The following is a 20622-nucleotide window of genomic DNA, read 5'->3' as shown; positions in this document are numbered from 1 at the left end:
TATTTTCTCCTCCAATCCTTAATAGAATCTAGCACCAAATTGAAGGCAGGGGTTCCAGACCAATTGGCTCACCATGGGCTAATTAAATTGCTGGTGGAGGATGCCCTCCACACTTTCACAATCCCCATAGCCTGGGAGATTTTCATAAACATGACTAAAGAGGATGATATAAAAACTCTCACCGATGACCTTAGTCCATCTGAAAGTGAAGAGGAGGAACAAAAAGGGGAAGCTGAGAAGGAAATCCATGAAGAAGAAAAGAACACTCAATTGGAAGAAGAGGAACCCCACACAGGAAAAGAAGAAAACCAGATAGGAGAGGAGAAACATGACACCACCAAAGATGAGCCTAAAGCGGAGAAGAAGAAAGAATCGAAAGTAGACAAAGGTAAAACCACAGCAGAGAAAAAGAAGAGGCGAAGAACTGAAAGGAAGAAGCCTAAGACAGTGTAGAAAAAGGTTGCCACAGGAAAAGCAGAAACTAAGCAAACAGAGGAGCAAACAAAATCAGAGATAGCAGAAGCAAAACAAGCAGAAACAGAAAAACAGCAGATAAAGAAGGAGAAGCAAAGCAAGAAGAAGTGTCTCATGAGACACTAGCAAGAGAGGCAACAATTGTTCTTGCTGCACTTAGTACTCTAGCCAAGCCCAAAGGAAAAAGGAAGAGACCACCATTTATGTACTTCAAGGCTCGAAAGAGCACCAGAATAAAGATGGGGAAGCCTCAGCCACCTTCAAAGGAGCCCATCATCATTGAAGATGTCCCTACTGCAACAAAGGAGGAATCTACATCCAAAACCCCCGTCACTTACAAAAGAGGAAGTCCTAAGACCTCTACTTGGAAAGAAATGATCAAACTAATGGACTCTAAAACAGTCCTACAGGAGGTGCAAACCACTCTACAGGAGACATTGACAAAGCTCCAAGAGATTGAAAAACTTGAAAACAAGGCAGGAGAACAGACCAAGGAGGAAGATAAGGCAAAAGAGATACTAGATCCTGGACCTCAGCCTAACTTAGGCTCTTACTACAACCTTCTGGAAGGGGGGAAGATCACCCCACAAAAGTTTGTAGTCCCTCTTTTCTTTGAGCTGAGTAAGGACCCATACATGGATGTAGATTGCAAAATCAAGAGGGGTGGAAGATATTTGGCACATGGAAAACAAATTGAGGGAAATGGGCAAAGAATTGAGCATGGTCAAGCATACAGAAAGCATCAGAAGAGCTCAATTGGAGGCAAAAAATGAAATGTTAAAGAAGCAGCTGCAAGAAAGGGAACCCCGGGGAGGAAATGAGCTGTCAATCTTAAAAAGACAGCAACAGGAAGAGGAACCCCAGGCAGACAGTGAGACATTAATAAGACAGCAACAGGAAAGGGAATCCTAGGCAAAAAATGAGGTGTTGATCTTAAGAAGGTAGCTACAGGAAAGGGAAGTCCAATTAGCTTGCATGGCCAGCTGGGCTATGGAGGCATTACAGTGCAGGCAACTAGCCAAATCATATGTAGTGTACCTTAAGGATCAATGGCTCCAATTTCAGATCAAGACACTAGCCTAGAGGGGCACAATACCTTTTAAGGATTATGGCCAATTCATGAATCTATTTGATCATAGTTCAGCTGAGGATGCACAACATGACCCTTACTGATATGAACCTATGGGATCCCAATGCTACGTTAGGAGACTAGATAATAGCCATGGCATCTTGGATGAGCCATGAAGAGAAAAGGGCAGCAGAAATCTAGAAAATGATGGCAAAAGAGTTGAATGAACCCCTGATGATTAGAGCAGAACCAGCAGACCCCATGGCTCTCATCTATGCCCACCAACACCTTGCAACTAATCCTCAAGTTGTCCCCGACTATGTTGATAAGCAGGCCCAGGCTATTGCACATTTCGAGGACATGGAGAGATTGTTTGGAGATGACTGCATTCATGCCTGCATGAGAAGGTGGAACACATTGCCACACAGCCTACAGATCAAGGAGTATCACTCCCCAAATAGGATGAGGGAAGCCATGAGGAGAGTGCCACTGTATAAGCACTCTATGCAAAGTTTGAAGGCCAATTGGATTGGCCTCAAATTCAGTCCTCCACTGCTGTTAGGACTGCTGGAAGGAGTAAAAGAGGAGGAACAATAGAAACAGTGGGAAGAGGTAGATAGAAAGGCAGGATTCCATGATAAAGAGGAAGATATCACATCAGAAGCATGGGATGTCATGGAATCTGTCAGAGCCATCAAGGATGAAGAATTAGACTAGTTGCTCAGAGGATGAGCAACCCATTCAGTAGGGGGGTGATGATGAGCCCCAAAAATGGGTAATTATATGGGCTCATTTTTCCTCTTAATTCAACTTAATCCATCATTATCATTAGTTTATTGCATGTTTTTGAATATATTTATGCTAATAGAGTGAATTGGGTTAGTCATTTTGCCATGTAGTCTAATGTATGCTTTATGCAGATTTTTTGGTCAATTTTGGACAAATTCGAGGGATTTATGAGAAAATGGCAGCAAATACTTGAGGAAAATAGGGAAGAGGATTTGTAGGGGGTGTCTCCTTCATTTATGACCCCTTTTCTCGAATCCTCCATCAGAAACTCGGAGCACAAAGGTCCACATTGGTGCATCCAAGGGGGAGTCGACCAAGTAAAGAAGGACTGTTGTTTATCCCCAGTTCTGGGAAGCCGAGCTCCTTGATTTTAGGAGGACTGTTGGAAGACTCCATTTGTATAAATAAGGGGGCTTAGAGCCTCAGTAGGTTAGCCAGTCATTAGTAGAATTCTCGCACTTTTGTGCAACACTTGTTCAATGTATTTTCGAGCTTCCTTTTTTAGAACAATTTATGTAATGTGACTTTTACTTTTGATAATGGAGATGAAGCAGTTTTTGAGCCAGCACTGATCTCTTTCATAGGGCTGAAGCTCTTGGGTTAGGGCCCAACCCAAGCTGCCCAGCACCTCTTACTTTGTACTTATATGTTTTTGCTTCAGTTCATGAGTTAATTTCTATTACATAGATTCATTTTACTTTGTTAGATTAGGTTACTTTTGATGGATTGCATAGTTGTTTTTGTTTCAGTTGCTCAAGTAGGTTAATGCAGTGACAAAATAATATTCAAAAAGGCCAACAATAGGCCCTGATCTCCTTTCTCCCTTTTTGGGACTATGATTTGAGGTCAAGGCACTACTGCTGCCACCAAAAACACAGTTTCTCTTCCATGCAATTTCTAGTGTGATGACTTGATTTAGAAAGATTGATATATTGATCCAGCTTCAGTTGCCTAGGTCATTTCCTGTTCTTTTACAATAGATCTCTCTGCATGCTTTTCTGTTCAAATGTTACTTTTCAACATTTTCTGTTTGTAGATCAGAAATTAGGTCAAGTTAGAGAGATTTTTGTTTTCATGGTCTACTTAGTCCTTTCTTTGATCAGTTTTTGTAAGTAGATGTGCAGATCTCTTGCAGGACACCTCAGCTCACCATATCCATAAAGCAACCAACTCCAGCTAACTTCTCACAGATTTCCTAAGTCATTCGCAACATTTCGCCAATCTGCCCTAATTGCTGCATTTTTCTCCATAAGCTTCCCTCTTGCCATTTGAACAAATCCAACCATCATGTTCCCTCTCGATCTTCCTTGAAAATCTCCAAACACCTCAACACCTTCATCTAGCCTTCAGTTACCCTTTCCCATCATTTTTCCACCTTCAAAACCTCCAAAAATAGCTCTCGGCCTCCTCTTGTAGATCCTCTTGTAGATTCTCTTATAGATCCCCTACAACCTCTTGTAGAATTTCCTGTGAGTGATTTTTCGAAGTCTGATTACAAGGGAAGTCTTCAGAAGGGTACTAGGGGCTTCTTAGGACCTCTCCACACCTTCCTCCACCTCTGCAAAAAACAAATCCATCCTCCATCATCACCAAACCTCTGCACAATCACACCTAGATAAATTACAAGCATAATAATTTCACATAAAAACACTCAAAAGCACAAAAAGATGTTTTCTTCTCATTTCTTTTCAGAAGTAGCTTGAATAAATGAAATTTACCTTTTCAGTAGTCAATGGCACTCATTTCATCAGTTTTCATCTCTTTTTCTGCAAAAGTAGGATTAGTGGGTAAATTAAGGTTTGCTAGGGTTTTCTTTTACATTCCAGACTTCTTTCTCTTTCTGCAAATAGAATAGCCTCTGTAGAGTTAGCTTTCTTCCATCATAGTTAAAAGCTTCTTTTGGAAACTCATAGAAGTTGGCTTGAACTCCTAGTGATCTTGTGCCAGCTGACCAAGTGACAGCCTGCAGTAAGAGTTAGTACTTGTGCATACAGCACCGTCACTTCCAAGTTTGTTACGAACTATCGGGTTGATAAAAGTAAAGTAGGAAGCCCGAGGAGTTGTAGCATTATTGCTTGCAATACTGGTGCTCATTAGCTTGCTCCTATCATAAAAGTGCAATATCAAAAGCATAAACCTCTTGTAAAGAATGCTTAGTTTGCCAAATGTAATATGGTTGCAATCATTAGGAAACTTCACTACATAAAAAGCATCATAGCAAGAACAATTGAATTTATCAAAAATGTAAACTAAACTTCATGTATTGAAATTTGAAACAAAAAGAAAAATAAAAATAAAAATAAAAATAGTGTATTCATCTCTCAAATGTTGATAGATACATGCTTTGACCCAAGCAGCTGAAATTGTTGATAACGTTACTTAAAAATGGAAAATTGACAAATATATTTCAAGGAAATTGTATGGTCAATTGTTACCAAAACAAAGCATTGTGTGAACAATTCATGTGTGACATGCAAACCTATAAGACATATGAACTATATCATAATGATCTACACAAATTTTCGATTTCCTAAAATATCAATAGTCCTAAATCTTATTGGCAGTTAGATAAATAAGAATAGAAATATATAATACAAAGGAAATAGTCAATTGGATCAATCCTAGGGACAAGCAACTTCTATGATTCCCATTGTCCTTTTCAAGGAAAATTTTCAAAATGTACATGGTGAATAAGGTCATTGTGTTGGCTTGGAAGACTGCATAATGGTCTACATGGTTTAAGGTACTAAGAAACTTGATCCCTACTATCTTCCTTTGTCAAAATTAAAGAACAATATTTTTCTGAGTTAGTTACCAAAGAACCCACAGTAATAAAATCCAGAATCATTTTCCTGTATGAAGGGTATATATGGACTGAAATAATTTTACTCGAAAAATTCAGAGTGAAGATATCAAGAAGAGATAAACTAATTTAGCTCTTCTACTATCAACATTCAAAAATAGTCCTGATGATGCATCCCTGTTGGGATTTGAAACATTGACAGAATATGGTTATTACTGTGGGTTCTCGGGTACCTAACTCAAAAGATATAAACCATAGATGTCTAAAATCCAACAATCTTTTCTTTTTTTTTCAATCCATGACGAACAAGGACTGATAGCTGGAGGTGACCACTAATCTTGAAGTATCAAAAAGTATGTAGACATGGACTTTCAAAAATGCTTTTTGTGGCTTTCGAGATATAATTGTTGGTTATATATTTTTCAAAACACCAAGAATACAAAAATATTTTGCCCAAGTCTCTAGATGCTTGTCCCATGTATACTTCCTCATAAAATCAATAACACCTAAAACGATCACACAATGCTCTTCATCAACTCTAACAAGTAATGAACAATCCATGAGATCAATTGACTGCAAAAACACATTCCACACAATCATGATAACCAACTAGCTCAACAAAAAATTAAAACTAATATTACAATTATGGTTGATTAAGAAAAGAGAAAACGATATTTACTATAAGAAATGAAGTATCATTCAAGACTGCTCTCTCCAAAAGGTGTTTGTCTTTATTCTGAAGAAATATTGAAGCAATTGGCATGGTCTCTAAGAGATTCTGGTCCAGAAGAACTTTTTTGTTTCCTGATGAATCTAAATTGTAACAGGAGCGACTGGAGCCTTTGAGGTCATAAAATTGTGTTACATTTCTTCCAAACAATAGATTTTCCATTACCATTAGTTCCATCCTAATCTCTTTGCCACCAATTTCATTCTTTAAAGTGATATGAAAGATGATCACATTATGTAGCATACCCACACATATAGTCAAAATAGAATAAAAAATAATATGACTCATGAGTATCCAACCTGATAAATACTAAGGAATTTTGCCAAACATGTGGGCCTTCCAAAACTTAATGAGGCAAACAAATATTTGAAATATTCTGCGGAAAACTTCATAAAATACACTAATTTTGTCGTGGTGACTTTCCTAATAATAAATAGTTCATCCACAGATTTTGCGAAAATTACCTTTCCCTTTCCTCCTTGAGGTCCCTATTTATTGCAATGACTTAGTTATAATATCAAGTTCATTTACGTTGGGCACCACTTTTTTCTAAGGGCATCAATTTGTCTTGCATAATAACAGGTTACCAAGTACTTAACTTTTCTTGGAGGACCATCATCATGAAAGGATATTTTTGCATGCATATCTTTTGTATATAGCGATGAATCTGAAACCCCATTCCCTTTGGAGCCACGTGTGTATATATCCTAAGATCATCAACTTCTCTCTTCGAAAATAACTTTACTCGAGTAAGAAACCATCTCACAGCCAAACTGGATTTGGAAAAACTCCACCCATAACAGATAAATCTGCACATTAATTTTATTTATCCATGTTTATTTCCTTTTATTTCTCACTATCAGGTGCCTTGTCATATAAGAAATCCTGATATTCTTGCGAGCTCAGTGCATAAGCTAATATGCTTATTGTCTCATCATCATAAACAACAATAACCATGTCATTGACGCTAGTTAGTAAAAGAATCTTACCCACTCCATTACCACCAAGAGCACTGACTAATGAGACAAACATAGGACTATAACTTCTCAAAGAGTCAACTCTAATAGACCCCAATAGATCCTCATGTAAACACTGTAAGTTTGACCCCAATTTAGCTTCCAAACTCTTCAGATAGATTTAATGATTTTACTGGTGAGGGAGGGAAGCTTTTCTCAAGAACCTCCATTCCACCTTTACTTTGCATGTTTAAGGCATATTCAGACATCATTGTGTCTCCCATTGACATTTGTTGAACTGGATTAAAAACAAAAGTGGTCGAAGTGATAGAACCAACTTCTTGCCCTTGGAATGTCGTAGGTACATCCTGAGCTTTTATTGATTGGCCTTCAACTTTCCATATTGCATCTAATGTATCTGAGAAATCAGCTTGGATATGAGAATCCTTCTCTGACAGTTTCCAACATGTTCCTTGATCTTCATCCAATCCATTTGATTTGTCCCTACTATCAACTGTTTCAAAATGAATTGTATCATAAACATTGATATTGGCATCGCATTCACCATTGTCCATTTAAAACTTATGAAACATCACACAATTGGTTGTATTGGATAAATCTCTAATGTATGGACCTCATTCCACGTCATCTAGATTCTAGGTTGTTATACCTTCAACTGATTTAATAATCTCCATGCCTTCATGTAATTTTCCATTCACAGTACGAGTGCCCTCTAAATGGTCACACGGTAGTAATTTTCCACATTTCTAGTCATGGAGATATGCCGAGATCCATTATTTAAAACATTCTTGTTGCCAGCTTGGATATCTTTGAACTGGAGATTCCCAAAATAGATAGCTATGTCTAGACAATTTCCATGAACCCTGGAGCCTGTGTCCTCTATCATCGGAATTCCAAAAAAACCACTAGCATTGTTACTATCTTTGACTATACCCTAACTGTCTCCAACTTTTTCATTTATTCTAGGCTCATATTCCTTATGTGCATTCTTACAATCCTCCAGTGGAGTAGATTCCAATTTGGCAAGAGATTTTCCACTCTAAGAGATAAATCTAAAAGGAAAGATGATGATCGCATTCACAAGCTTCATAAAGAAGAAGACGCATTATAATGTCTAGCTTTGAAATATCAACAATAGGTCTTCCAACTTTCCTGTCACTAATGATGGCCTCTTGCAACAAAACATGTTTGAATTGATAGATTTCATCACAAGAATGAACTCTATGAAGAAATTATTTCCAACTAAGAAATTTCAATAAACAAATATGGAAATATTCATTAAGTACAAATATTATTCTAGGATAATATCATGTTAGACAACCTAAAGTACACTAAAAACCCGTTACATACATGTATAATATGACCTCAAATTCAACTATTTCTTTATGCAACATTCCTTCAATCTCTCTAGTTTTCCTCCTTGATTCAGGAACCTTAATACAAGAATAAAAGGATCAAGATGTGGCGATTATATGTCCTAGGTGACAGAGAAAAAATAAAACCTCTCTAAAAAACATTTCCACTTTATCTGAAACCTATTCATTTGCATGAAAATGCACATTAGTTTGGATCTAGGGGGTCCTACACCATAGGTATGATAGGCATATAAATTAATTACCAAACATCTATCCATATGTACAATTTGTATCATAAATTATCTCTGCATCTTTCTTTTTGAGCCAATCTTGTTGATGTGGATCATGGAACTCTAATTTTCAAGGTGGAAAATGCACAAAGAAAACATGTTGGCTTCAGGGGCTTAGACCTAGGTTTAGAGTTAGCTGCACTTACAAAAAAAAACCCTATACTATCGGCCCTTTCAGTAACAATCTGTGTAGCGTAGACCATAATCTCACCCAAGGCAATGTTGGGGGATGCTAGAACTAGGTTTCTACATCTAGAGGGACTATGGAATCTAGCTGTAAGGTTCCTTTCAGTTTAGGGCTTAATCTGACCTTCATGAATCATTAACCGTATTGTTAAAGTTATAGAGCATTTTCCTACTTAACAGTCTTGCGAGTTGTGCATAACTAGTCTAACATGCATTATTCATCATATAAAACAATGGTAGAACCTTCACGATGCAATTATAGAAGGAATATACAAAAGCAAACCATATTCAAGAAAAAAAATAGAAACTAAGTGAACATAAGAAAATACATAGATTTGTCTCAAATTCTTATTTATTGTCTCAAGTCTTCACAGATACAACCTTCTTGACATTGCGCACATAGCTGTAGGGGCCTGGGCACACAACTGCGGACTTACCAAGGTCTCTGTGCACACAGCTACGAGATCCTTCCCCTTCATTCGAATACAGAAATATAGCAAAATAGATTTCAACATTACATGCATCACCACTACTTTAGACATGATAAGACATCCCTTTATATATCATTTACCCTTATAATACCATGGTCCGCAAAACATGGGCAAAGCTCAAAATACTCTAAATAATCCCATCCCTTTACAAGATAAGGGGATTTGACCCACCCTAACTCCCCTTCGACCATTAGAACTATGTGCTAATCGTGCTCCACTCCTCAAAATGTGGAGACTTTACATAACTTAGACAAAAACTAGACCTAGGGGACCCATACCTGATAAAATATTGATGGAGGAATATAAAAAAGATGCAATCGTACTCTAGAAAAATCAAGAGCTACATAAATGATGTAAGATATCACAAGGTCAAAATAAAAATTCATATGAAAACTTCTTGCGAAATATGAAGCAACCAAATTCAGTGGCATATCCATTAAAGCAAATGCAATATCGATGTAATGAATGATCCATATTTAAACAGGAATGCAAAAAATTACAGATATAACCACAAATACAAAGATGAAGTAGAAATAACATTTCATTTCATTAATATCAAACACTGGAATATGCTTACAAATAGAACGAAATTAAGACTAGCTCGGGCGATGGTAGCTTATCTCTAAGAAGAGATGTGGCGGCTACATGCATGTGAACTTTGTTAAAATGAGGCTAAGGGCCTTTTTATTATTTAACAATAAGAGAAAACCCTAACCAACCAAAACCCTAACCCAAGAAGATGTAACGCCAAGATTTTATGGGCCTCATTGGGGTTAGCTGGACAACCCAACTTTACGGGGTCGCGACTTGGTCATATTATCTCCATTTGACATTCATGATACCCTGTTAGAAAGATATCTATAAGGAATACAACAGAAAAGATGATTTTATCACAAAATCGCTAGCAGTAGATTGCCAAAAAATGTCGTTTAGGGCCTCAAAACGGGTTCGAATGTTTAGGACCCAAAAAACTGCTAAAAATAGTAAATTGTGCTACAATTAAGGAAACTGAAAAACTAAAAGAAACAATGGTGGAGGTCCAAGTGGAATTGGCGGGTGGCCACCAATATCCACTTGGACCATTCCTCCCCGCTTAGGAAGAAATGGTCTGCATTGCATTGACTTCCTCCATGAGATGAGGAAACTTCTGTTGAACTTGGTCCCTGTTGAGCCACTTGCCTTGGTGAAGGAGTTGGCCTACTTTGACAACTCGATACAGTTGGATCTTCTACTGGCGAGTGTGCTTGATATCCATGTCCATGATATGATTAGTTATGGCTTTCTCCATGCAATCCGGATTTAACTGTGTAGGTGTGAGTTGTTCTTCAATGTCTGATGTGTTTAGCAATGGTGGGAAGTATGGTCAAAGGTGGTCCACATTGAACACTGGGTGTAGGCCAAGGAATGGGGGAATGCTAAACTCAAATGCATTATCTCCCACATCCTTGGCAATGGTGTAAGGACCATATAAGAGTGGTCTGAGTTTCTGATAGGCTTCGGTAAGGTGTTCCCTTTGCAAATGAAACCAGACATTGTCGCCTGCCTGGAACTTGTGTGGCACTCAATGTTGATCATGTCGCTACTTGTAATTGGTATTTTATTTCTCCATATTGTCATGGACCTATTGTCCGATATGTTGGATGTGTTGAATGAAGCTATTTTCCTTATTGGCTTTGGATTGGACATGAGACTAATCTGCCTGAGTAGCTGCAAATGGCATGGCCACATCAATGGGACAGAGTGGTTGGAATCCTAAGCCCACTTGAAAAGGGTTGTGGCTAACTTTGAAGAGCCCAGTTATAGTTGTGTTGGACATGGGGGAGGCTCTCATCCCATGTGTGTGGATTCTTTGAGTTCTACATTGATCTAGGTGGATCTTCAGATACAATGGCATGGAAAAACTTAGAAATCAATGTGAGCATAATGAAGTCAACTCAGGACCAGAGAGGAGATCTCGTCTTCCTGATTCCAACGGCGCAAATGGTACTTCAATCTGAGTACGGATGATGAAGTTATCGCACAAAGAAGGATTCTTTGATCCTTAAGAAAATGAGGATTTTCCTTTGAAAATGGGTCTTAAGCCTTTAACGCTAAATCGCAATTGGAGGTCGCATAGAGGCGGACTTAAGAAAGGAGCAGTGGAACCCTCAATCGTCAATCTCCGATTAGATCGGATTGGTGAATTGGAGGCAACCAGATAAGAGGTCTTACATATATGTATATCGGCAGTGGCAGGATGCGATCGGCGATTAATCGGATCAGCAGAACCATTATCAGACACACTAGGAAATATTTGTGTGGGATGGTGACGCCGATATCGACGATCGGCAGTCAGTCATTCCCGATAACTAGGATAGAGACACCTCGATACACCGATTTTCAACCCCAGCGCAGATCCGATAGGGAAAATAAGCCCGATTTAATGATTTTGAGGTCCCAGTATATGGTTTTTTGGGCAGATTTGTAGTGTTTTTCGGGATTTTGAAGCTTTATCATTTCAATGATAAAAGACCATCTTTGAGAGGCGATTGCACCCACCGATTCTTCCACTCTACTAGCCTCTGTTAAGAGCCAAACAAGCCCCTACTGGGATATGATTCTGTCCAAAGAACCCATTATAAAACACAGTGGATGGAAAGAGCACGGGAAAGGCATTGTTTTGGTGGCAACACGCTGTTTCGCAGGAGGTCGAGAGCATCTATTGGTCTTTTTTGAATAGTTTACATACTGCAGCCCCTTTCACTACTGCAGGATGCTTTGGTGCTGCTTACCTCTCTATCTCAGGCATCCATTTCACAGGCCATCTTGCAAATTGGAGGTATAATCCTCTTGTGGACAGTTGATGATTGTAAATTATATTTTCTTTCATGCCATTTAATAAGAAAGGCCTCCCGGTTGTTGAGATGGGATCGAAGACATAGTCTGAATTGGACGAACTCTATTATCAAGCCTTAGTGTCTTCTTTTGTGCCTTTTATGTGTTTACTTCTTATCTTATGTGCACATTTTTGTGGTAAGATGCAATTTTACATGTAATTCTTTTCTATACATCTATCAATGAAAACATCCTGGATCAAGTGGTATCAGAGCAGGGCTTTTTAGATGTGAATTGCATGTTTCTATGCTAACAAGAGGTAGGCTTCAAAGAGGCGAAGGGAATTTAGAACCTTTCGATCTAGAGGCAGGGCGTGCACCTCGAAGAAGAAACATGGATGAAGAGGAAGCTCGTATTGAAGAGGAGCGCAATTTCAGAAAGAATTTCTATTCAATGGCAGAAAATATCAGTCAATTTGTTATAAGACTGGAAAAAGCAGAACAGAGGAACCGAGAAGGACAAGGTTCAGCACATGGGAATGGTGGAGAAGACCCCCCTCCTTCTCCTTCTGGTGGTGAAGCTTCTTCTTCCCCTCACCACCATAATCAAAGAAATCCAAAGGATGCATCTAAGAAACCTTTTTTAAATTAGATGTTAAATTTGATCTTCCTGTGTTTAATGGTGAAAGTAACGTAGAAAAGCTTAACAATTGGATCAGGAAGATTGAGGTTTACTGCAGGATTCAGTAAATCATAGAGGATGAGGTGAAAATCCAGCTGGCCTCTCTACGGCTGGGCAACATAGCTCTTGTTTGGTGAGAGAGTAAATTGCAGAGCAGTAAAAATGTGGGTAAGCTCTTTTCCTCATGGTCTGATTTTACTTCTGCATTAAAGGAACAATTTTATCCCTTAGGATACATACAGAAAGATTTGATGAATTGGCAATATTTAAGGCAAGGAAAAGGGAAGGATGTTCAGAGCTTTACAGAAGAATTTAGGAAGCAAGCACTGAATTTGGGTATTGCACTAGATACACCTGAAGTTGTAACTAAGTATATTGGCTCAAGCCTCACTGCATAGTTATATTTGGCATTCATTATTGTTGTTTGAACCAACCATTATTGACGCAGCTAGTGTGAAAGCAATTCATATTGAGAATTGGGGCAAGAATGAAAGAGAGGACCAATCTAGAAAGCCACCGTCCAAACCTCCCAATGGCATATCGAAAATTAAATGGAAATGGAAGGAGAAGAAAACAGCAGTAGCCAAATAGGGAGAGCGGCCTTATTGCAATCATTGCAAGAAAGAAGGCCACGATGATGATCACTTTTGGAAGCAGCACCCAGAAAGGTGTCCAAAGAAGTATGGAGGAAAAGGAAAGCAGAAAACAGTGGCAGCAACACAACAAGACCTTGGATCAGATTCGAGAGATGAAGTGTTGGTCACAACAGTAGAAACAAAAGGTACCCTTACACCTCCTGTTGATTCTAAATCACACGGAAGCACCAGTTTGTAGATGAGTTCCTTTCAAATGATAGAAAAATAATTGAATTATTTCATATCAAAGTTGTAGTAAATCACACCAAAGTAGAAACTCTGTTTGATATTGGGTCCCAAGTAAAGTTAATTACATAATCCCTGGTAAAGAAGCTTGGATTAGAAACAAAACCGCACCCAAATCCTTACCAGTTGGGATGGATACATGATAAAGCTAAATTGAATGTAACCCATAAGTGTAAGGTAAATTTTGTGATTGCGTCTAAGTTGGTAGACGAAGTAGAGATGGATGTAATACCATTAGATATCTATGGCATGGTATTGGGGAGCCCATACCTGTATGACAGGAAAGCAGTGTTTTTCCACCATGAGAATAGATATCACATCACCAAGGATGGGGTAGAATACATAGTGCGGGCTCATCAAAATAAGATAAACACTAGCCTGGTAAGCGCTGGGCAGATGAAATGGCTGGTGAATTCCAGCAAAACATGCATGCTTATGGTCGTAAGGGAGAAAGAGGCCGAATTCGCGGACGCGTTCCAGGGCTGCGATGGGGAGCTTAAACAGGAATTAATGCAATTAATTTCTGATTATACTGAATTGTTTCAGGAGCCGCGAGGACTACCTCCAAAGAGGGAAATCCAACACGAAATCCACCTGTTGCATGACGCCCCTCTGCCGAATATCGGCATGTACAAGATGTCAGCAGTTGAAATGGAGGAGATCAAGCGGCAAGTGCAGGAATTGTTGGACCAAGGCGTAATCAGGCCAAGCTCCTCTCCATGCAGTTCGTCGATTGTTCTAGTTCCCAAGAAGGACGGTAGCTGGAGGATGTGCGTGGACTACTGCGCACTCAACAAAATATCAATAAAAATCGCTATCCCCTCCCACGCATAGATGATTTATTGGATCAATTAAAAAATGTTGTATATTTCACAAAGTTGGATTTGCGCAGTGGCTATCACCAGGTCCGAATTGCGGAGCAGGACGTGTGGAAAACCGCTTTTAAAACCAAGCAGGGGTTGTTCGAATGGATGGTAATTCCATTCGGGCTTTGCAATGCTCCAGCCACCTTTATGTGGGTTATGAATAATATATTTCAGCCCTTCATTGATGAGTTTGTTCTTGTATATTTAGATGATATACTAGTTTTTAGCAAGAATTGGTCTGAACATGTGAGTCATGTAAAAAAAGTGCTTGAGTGCTGAAGAAAGAAAAACTCTTTGTAAAATTGTCAAAGTATGAGTTTGGGAAAACCTCTTTGGGTTACCTAGGTCATATTGTTGGTCATGGTCAGTTAAAAATTGATCCTGCTAAAATTGAAGCAATTGTAAATTGGCCTAAGCCTGCTAGTGTAATTGAGGTCTATAGCTTTCTTGGTGCAGTTCAGTATTGGAGGAGATTTATTGCTAATTTCTCTGTTATTGCAGCACCTCTGCACACATTGACAAGTGTGAAACAGGTCTTCCAATGGGGAGGAAGACAACAGAAATCCTTCGAGACATTGAAGGAAAAAATCAGCACCTCGCCAGTCTTAGACTTACCCGATCTCCAACAGCCATTTGAGATCGAAACTGATGCCAGTGGTTATGCCATGGGAGTTGTACTAATGCAACAAAAGAAGCCAATTTGTTACCATTCTGAGAAGTTTTCTCAAGCTGTGATAAACTATCCCACCTAGGACAAGGAGCTTTAGGCGTTGGTGCAAAGTGTGAAAAAGTGGAAACACTAACTGATCGGCAAGGAGACCATCATCCATACAGATCATCAGCCCTTGCAGTACCTTCAGTCACAAGCCAACTTGCAACAAACTCGTCATTTCAAGTGGATGGGCTTTCTTCAACAGTTTAATATGGTAATAAAGTATAAGAAGGGCACTAGCAATAAAGTGGTCGATATGCTATCTCGCCCTCCTATTTCTGCTTCTGTTATTTTTCATAATTCTTCATTATCTTTTGAAAGTTATGTTGAACAATATGCTAACAATGATGACTTTAAGGGGGTTTATGAAAAGCTAACCCATGGATCACACGTGGACAACTATCACTTGCAGGGGAAACTGCTGTATCACCTTGGTAAATTGTGTATTCCCACAGGAGAAAGAGTGCATGTAATTCGAGAGGCCCACACCTCTCTTTTGTCTAGAAGGTGTCGAAAATACTTTATGTCATCTACAAAGATTTTTTTTTTGGCCTCATATGAAAAACATTGTGACTCGCTATGTAAAGGGTTGTGTGATGTGTTTTGTTTCAAAGCCCTCTAATAGAAAAATTGGGCTCTACACACCACTCCCTATTCCGAGTCGTCCATGGGAAAGTGTGTCAATGGACTTTGTAGGAGGTTTACCTTTATCTAGGAAGAGTCACAACTATTTGTATGTCGTTGTTGACTGTTTCAGCAAAATGTGTATTTTTATGCCTTGTAAAAAGCAGATTACTGCAGAGCACACTGCTTCTCTTTTCTTTCAGTATGTTTGGGTCCACTTCGGATTACCCACATCAATTGTGTCAGATCAAGACTCTCGCTTCCTTGGGGATTTCTGGACCAACTTGTGTAGGATGATGGACACCAAATTGAAAAGAAGCACGGAATTTCACCGCAGACCAAAGAACAGACAGAGGTTGTTAACCGTACTGTGGTACACTTATTATGAGGCTATTGTGGGAAACATCCCAAGTTGTGGGATGAACATCTCCCCTATATACAACATTCCTATAACCGAGCAGTGCATTCATCGACGCAATGTTCACCATTCGAGACATGCTTTGGTTACCTGCCAAAATACCCTTTTGATATGGTCTTTAGGAGGGAGGACGGCTCCAGTGGATGTAATGATAAGGACAAAGCTCAGCAGTTCATTCAGCGAATCCAATTGATTCACCAAGTAGTGCAAGAGTAGTTGGAAAAAATTCAAGCCCGTTATAAGGCTCGACATGATAAACACCGGGTCGACCATCAATTCCAAGTGGGCAACAAGGTGTGGTTCAACATCAGCAAAGACAAGATGAAGGGAGAAGGAAAGAAGTTGCAGCCAATCCGGTATGGACCATTCACCATATTGGAGAAGATTGGGAAAAATGCCTTTTGTCTTGACTTGCCGGTATATATGCAGATGTACTCAGTAGTGAATGTGGAGAACCTGAATCTGTATGAACCACCTTTGATCATGGATATTGATGAGGTGGGAACAGTTCCTACCGTTGATGATTTTGCACCAGAATATCTCGATGAGTTGCTCGAAGACATCATCCTCGATAGAAGAATCAGGACTTCACGTGAGGAGATGTAGAGTACCTTCGAGTTGGTTTCAAGGGAATGCATTCCAGCAAAGCCAGATGGTTGGAGAAAGAGAAAGTGAGGGCACAGTTCCCTCACTTTCCAATTGACTAATGAAAAGATTTTGGCAGTCCAAAAGCTCCTCAATGGGGAGGATTGATCTAGGTGGATCTTCAGATACAATGGCATGGAAAAACTCAGAAATCAAAGTGAGCATAATGAAGTCAACTTAGGACCAGAGAGGAGATCTCGTCTTCCTGATTCCAACGGTGCAAATGGTACTTCAATCCAAGTCCGGATGATGAAGTTATCGCACAAAGAAGGATTCTTTGATTCTTAAGAAAATGAGGATTTTCCTTTGAAAATGGGTCTTAAGCCTTTAAGGCCAAATCACAATCGGAGGTTGCATAGAGGTAGACTTAAGCAAGGAGTAGTGGAACACCTGATCACCGATCTCCAATCAGATAAGATTGGTGAATCAGAGGCAATTGGATCAGAGGTCTTACATATATGTATATCGGCAATGGCAGGGTGTGATCGACGATTAATCGGATCGACAAAACCATTATCAAACACCCGGGACAATCTATGTGTGGGATACCGATGCCAATATCGGCGATTGGCGATCGATGGTTGATCATTCCCGATATGCTGATTTGCGACCCTAGTGCAGACCCGATAGGGAAAATAAGCCAGACTTAATGATTTTTAGGTCCTGGTATGTTAAGTTATGGTATATTCTATGCTTAGAGCAATTTACTTATCTGTCTTATTCTTTTCCATAGATTAGCAATCACATGTACATAAAGTAAAGTGCAGATAGAATAGAACATTAAACGATCGACAGAAAACAAGTCGAGACAAAAGACACAAGATGTGGTAGCTAGCCAGGGAAAAACCCCAATGTGGGGAAACCCTTTGATCAAATCTTCCCTTATCTTCAATAATTCAACAGAGAGAAATAGTACATAAATCTAATTTACATCAGCAGTAGCAAACCCTAGATCAACCAAACTAGGGCAGACAATATCTTGCAAACCAACCGTCGGATTAGATTGATTCCTTCACCAAAAAATGCGGCCTTCAGAGGAGATCCATATTCACCTACAGCGCAATTCTAAGAGAGAGTCTAATGGTCAATGCTGGTCAAACTTTTGATCTGCAGTTGCAGCACTAAATTCTGCATCTTCTTTGCACACGTGTGAGAGAAGAGTCTCTTTCTGCACAGTAGGAGAAGAGCCTCTTTTCTGCACAGGAGAGAGAGAGATATGTGATGAGATGAGTGAGTACAAATGAGGAAAATACCTCCTGTATTTATACACAAATGATGATGATTGAATGGATGCGATTGTTGGACTTCTGAGCCTACATGAGTTGATGGTCGGCTTGATCTCCATAATCAAAATAAATTCATATCTCCATAAATACTTATCCGAATCAGATGATTTTTACATCAATCCTACACCTCTCGATGAGAGGAATCTAATAAAAATATTATCAACCATGAATAAGATGACCCATATGGAGTTTGGCCCTAGTTGCCAATTTTAACACTCCCTCTCAACTAGGGAGAACTCCATCTATAATTCGTTTGTCAGTCACTACTATTCATCCATCAAATGCACTGCCCTGTACATCTTGATCCCTGCTCTATTCTGCCTACTCTGCTCTGCTCTATTCTGCCTGCTCTGCTCTGTTCTATTCTACCTTGTTCTAATCTTCTCTACTCTGCTTTGTTCTACTCTGCTCTTCTTTGTTCGAATTATGAAGAAGAAGAAATGATCGAGGATGTATCATACGATCCTCCACTGACTCAAAGTCAGTCTCAGAGTGTGTACCATTGGTCCCAGAGCAATCCTCAACCGACCCGAAGTCAGTGTCATAGTGGGTACAACTCCTACCTCTAGTCCCAAACCAGTATCATCATCCACTGACTGGAAATCAGTCTCATAGTGTGTACCACTGGTCCCAGACCAGTTCTCAACTGACCCAAAGTCAGTGTCATAGTGGGTACAACTCCTACCACTGGTCCTAGACTAGTATCATTGATCCCAGATCAATGAAGTTCATCCTAGCATAGGGAGTACGGTAGATACAACGATGCATCCATCGCTACTACTATGGTCCCTATCCTCATTACCCTGCTCATTGATCAGATGGGAGGTACTTCCCATGAGTCCCAGACTGCATGGGTAGGATTCCTCGACATGAGAACTAATCAATCCTGTCCTCACAAGAGAACTAATCATCCTGCTACACAATCGTCATGGAGAACACATCATCCAGACCTCACAGGAGAACTAATCATCCTGCTACATAATAGTCATGGAGAACACATCATCCAGACCTCACAAGAGAACTGATCATCCTGCTACATAATCGTCATGGAGAACATATCATCCAAACGTCATAGGAGAACTAATCCTCCTGCTACATAGTCGCCACAGGGTGTCACAGGGAAAGTTTTGATTCTTTCACCCTGTGGTCATATGTCGCTCCAAGAAGTACCCTGCATCCCCCCGGAGCTACAAGAGCTCCATACATCATTATAGGACCCTCATAAAAGGGTTTCTGAACGACACCAAGTTGTTCTAAGAAAGCCAAAAATTTGACCTTTCCTAGGAGCTTTGTCAGAATGTCGGCGACCTGTTCATCTGTATCGATATGTTGGAGACTTCTAGCTCCCCACTGCACCATATCTCGAATATAGTGGTATCTGATATCGATATGCTTGGAGCAATCATGAAATACAGGATTCTCTGACAAACAAATCCCACTCTGGTCGTCACATAGGATCACAGTGGTATCCAATGTAAATCCAAACAGCTCATTGAAGAGCTTTCGAAACCAGACTGCCTCACAGGAGGCCATGCTAGCAGCAATATACTCTGCCTCGGCGGTGCTCAGAGCCACTGACTTATGCTTCCAGCTCATCGAGGATATCGAAATAGATCCCAAGGTGAAACAACACCTGGAAGTGCTCTTACGATCCACCACACTGCCTGCCCAATCAGCATCAACATATCCAAGTAGTCTCACATCTCTGACAGTGTATCTTAACCCATATGTAATTGTGCCACGAAGATATCTTAACATATTCTTGGCAGCAATCCAATGTATGTGGTGAGGTTCAACCATATGTTGACTTAGCGTGTTGACTGCAAAGCATATATCTGGACGGGACTTCACTAAGAACATTAATGCTCCAATAAGTTTCCGATACTCGGTAGCATTTCATAAAACAGGTCCAGCAGCACTACCGCTTAACTTCTTGAAGTCAAGCTCCATCGGGGTAGTTACAGGCTTGCAGTCTACCATACCGAATCTTTCCAATATCTTCACCACATATTTTCCTTGAGATAGGAAAATTTCCCTTGGCTTCTGCCAGACTTCAAGTCCTAAGAAATAGTGCATCAGTCCTAGGTCCTTCATTTCGAATTCAGAAGCCAACTCCCTCTTTCATTTTTGAATGAGAGGGTCTGCACCTGTTAGAAAGAGGTCATCCACATACAACACCAGTATGAGAGGTTTTTCATCTTCAACCTTAAAGTAGAGGTTAGGATCGACTTCACTCCTAGTGAATCCCAGCTTCATCAAGTAGCTATCGATGCTCTCATACCATGCTCGGGGTGCTTGCTTCAACCCATAGAGAGCCTTATTCAACCTGCATACATGAGATTTTCGATCATAAATCTCAAATCCTTCGGGTTTCTCCACGTAGACCTCTTCTTTGATCGAACCATGCAAGAACGCGGTCTTGACATCCATCTAATGTAGGTTCCATCCTTGTGAAGCCGCAAGGGCTATGATCGAGCGGATGGTGGTATATATGGAAACAAGTGAAAATATCTCGTCATAGTCTATACCTT

At 39.8% G+C, this 20622-nt stretch overlaps 1 pseudogene; it reads right to left on the bottom strand.

The window, feature by feature from the left end:
• Nucleotides 1-5368: 5368 nt before the first annotated feature.
• On the bottom strand, nucleotides 5369-6509 carry LOC149231867 (1-phosphatidylinositol-3-phosphate 5-kinase FAB1A pseudogene; annotated as a pseudogene).
• Nucleotides 6510-20622: the final 14113 nt, after the last annotated feature.

This window comes from Pinus tabuliformis, chromosome J, assembly GCF_031772625.1.
Source record: "Pinus tabuliformis cultivar Carrire ecotype Pingquan chromosome J, CPIR1, whole genome shotgun sequence".
In the NCBI taxonomy this organism is placed as follows: Eukaryota; Viridiplantae; Streptophyta; class Pinopsida; order Pinales; family Pinaceae; genus Pinus; species Pinus tabuliformis.
The sequence above is the reverse complement of the archived record's forward strand: the minus strand, read 5'-3'. Positions and strand labels throughout refer to the sequence as shown.